The following is a 3,237-nucleotide window of genomic DNA, read 5'->3' as shown; positions in this document are numbered from 1 at the left end:
CACCGTAAAAAAGCACATATCTTTGGAATTACGAGGATCGAAAAGGTCAACACAGTTTCACAAGTTGACAGTGATAGTGATACTAGCTTTTAACTATCTACATATTAGATCTGACAAGTTAGTACTAGATCTAGTACTTAACTACTAGGCTAGATCTACTAAATTTAGTCTAGATCTATTTTATCTTGGTCTAATTAACCGAGATCTGCCTAACTTTAGACCTAGGCCTTGATTCTAAACCGTAGTAGATTAGTCTACGCCTAGTCTTAAATAGCAGGATCAACTTGAACATAATATGTTAGATTCAGAGTAACGTTAGACCCCAGGAAGGGTTCTAAATTTACTGTGGCAGCCCGATTGAACACGTAGCACTATCCCGGGCTAGTTATACTTATAGTAGCCTGGTTGCAGGCTAGGGAGGAAATTTGATATAAATAACATTTTCTTAAGACAGTTGTAACACTCGAAGTGGTCATATCTCGAAAAATATTTTATGTGGTCATAATGGTCTGCAATAAAGTTTTCTGTTTGTTGTTGGTGCTGGTGGTATTGAAATTTACGTTTTCATATCCTGGTTACTTCTTTTTCATATCTAGCGAGATGAAGCATCGTAACCGCGTTATTATACAAGAAAAACTCCTAACAATAAGTTTGTTTTTAACGCCGCATTTACAACGCTACAGGTTATCTTGAGCTCTCCAATAGTTTTCCTCGTCGAGGTATAGTCGTGAAAATGGTGCACACACACACACAAAAAGAACCATGAAGATCACCTTAGGACCTGTTCACTCCAACACAAATATTTGGAGAATGACGCATCTCTTGCGACTATGATTTACTGATCAGCGCGTTTTTTAGTTTCGCCGCATGCGTTGCGTAGTGTCGTTGTAACTTTCGGTTATAAGACCGTGATAGTTCACGGACGCGTGGCCTTTGATTGTGGCAAAACCGCCGAGAAGAGAATAGTTTATTTAAGATGGAATCGAGTATAAAGTCGAGTGTTCCCTTGCGGTGAAGGATGAGCAGCGAAAAAAAAAAAAAATGTGATCGTTATACCTGAAGGGAATCGGCTGTAACAATCGGCCTTCAGGGACATTCAAAAGCGTTGGGAAAACAACGCAAAATATAACACAGTTTCAATTCTCTCGCTGGAAGGTGAGACAACGCCTATTAACACTTTCTGTGCCAGGGAGTCAAAATGTGCATAAATTTCACGCATAAACCTATGGACTGGAAATTGACGTGGCATGCAGAGGATTAAGGACAAGAAATCGGTTTGAAGCACAATCTCAACAAGATTTGTGGAATAATACTCGTCCTTATGACATGAGCAATGAAGAGGAATATGCTGAAGAATATTCGAATGTCTATCTGCGTCTGTATTTATAGGTAATGGTAGTTCACTAAAGTTCTGTGGTGCTTCCCTGTAATACTAGTCGTACAATTAGCACCTCAATTCAACAATCGACAGTACTGTTCAGACAAGTTTCCCCTCTCATACTGTATCCGTTCTGGTATCCCGCCATCTATCGGCTCTTTAGCTCTACGCTTTTGCCTTGATCTATAATGCTAATACACTGATCTCTATAGGAAATATTCTCTATACAGCATGATACAGATCAGTGTGCCAATAACGCAGGAAAAATGAATGAGTACCGTACAATCTGCCAGCAGATACTTCTCCCCTAAGATTAATGAGTTTTTCTTTAGAAGATGCAATAATAATGAATTCAAAGAGTGATTGTTGTTACCAAAGTTGGTGATGGTATAGGTTGTTGTTATTGTTGTTGCTGATGTTGTTGTTGTTGTTTTCCAGTATGACAATGACGTATTTTGGCAATAAGTGTTTACCCCATAAGCAACCCAGGAGAGTGTTGCGTGTGATGTGACTCTTCAAAGCCTCACAGGAATCCTTCGGGATGAATAGTCTGAAAAGGTTGGTTGATACTTCTGATAACAGTCCCCTCTTTCACGGAACTCTTGCTGTAAGATTAATCTGGTGTCGCAGGGCTGGATTTTTTAGTTTCCCCCTCTGTTGCCGAGCAACACAGGAGAACATTGTCACACATTCAGGCAACCACTAGGAGGTACTAGGCGAGACTTATAGGACCTCATTGTTTGTACACAGGTGATGATTATGTAGTAGATCTGGAGCTAACAGCCAAGAGCAGTTGTCTTCATTTCAACTTGTGCGAAATTAGTTTCCATGTTGTGTCGTGACAGACTGCCCCTTCATCTTTAATCAGAGAAGAGAGGTATACAGGGCGGGGAGAGAAACATTATAGAACACTGCAATGAAGAAGATTGTCAGGGCGAAAAGGCCGTTAAGCATTGCCAAGAATATGACTTAAACTGTCAAATCCAGTACTCGATGGTTTGTCATCGTTCCGCTTTGAACTATGACGAAAACTTCGTCACCTGTTGCTTTCGTTATTGTTCAACATTTTAAATGGACGAAGTCGCTTGTGTGACGTTCAACCGTTCACGCGTTTGATGGAACAATGACAACATTCATTTCTCTCAAGAAAAGCATTCCATTCAGATGGGTGCTATTAAAGATACATTTTTATCATCATTCAGAAAATACATGCATATGGACGAAAGCGTCATAAAAATCAATTTCTTTTTCCCCGCGCTCTCCCTTCGATTCTTTTCCCATCATATCTCTTGGCTCACTCCTTATGCTACCAGCGAAGACGCCTTGCGCAGAAATAATGTCAGATGCTATTAGGTGTTCTGACTAACACATTCTTCCCGCTGCACGCCTTTTGACACATGCGATACGTGAAGTGCCAATTGGGTGAATGTGCGAGCGTCCTTGACAGTGAGCTTCTACTGAATACAGTGTGGCAGACGATACTTCCGTTTTTCATTTACGATGACCCGGTCGTATCCGCGAACATTTTTTTTTCCGATTCTTTTCCACCGAAACGGGGAATTTCTGATACCATTGTGTCCTTTTGAAGACAGACTTATGTCATCCGAAGTTAGCACCAGGGCTATTCTTAATATATATACATTTATATATATATTGGACAAGTCGCCGGTTTTGCATTGACGCAAGGAGTGACTAACTGAATTGTTGGAACAGACAAATCGGTTACTTTCACGCCCAGTGTATGGAACGAAACATATTCACTTCTTCTTGTACATGTAGCTAATTGGTGTGACGTTCACACCAAAGCTTTTCCTAGGACATTCTATATGTGGTTAACAGAAAGGCTTAATGCCATGGCG

This window comes from Diadema antillarum, unplaced genomic scaffold (genome assembly GCF_040938485.1).
Source record: "Diadema antillarum isolate AM-2024a unplaced genomic scaffold, OU_Dant_1.0 seq00001997_RagTag, whole genome shotgun sequence".
NCBI classification, from domain to species: domain Eukaryota; kingdom Metazoa; phylum Echinodermata; class Echinoidea; order Diadematoida; family Diadematidae; genus Diadema; species Diadema antillarum.
The sequence above is the reverse complement of the archived record's forward strand: the minus strand, read 5'-3'. Positions refer to the sequence as shown.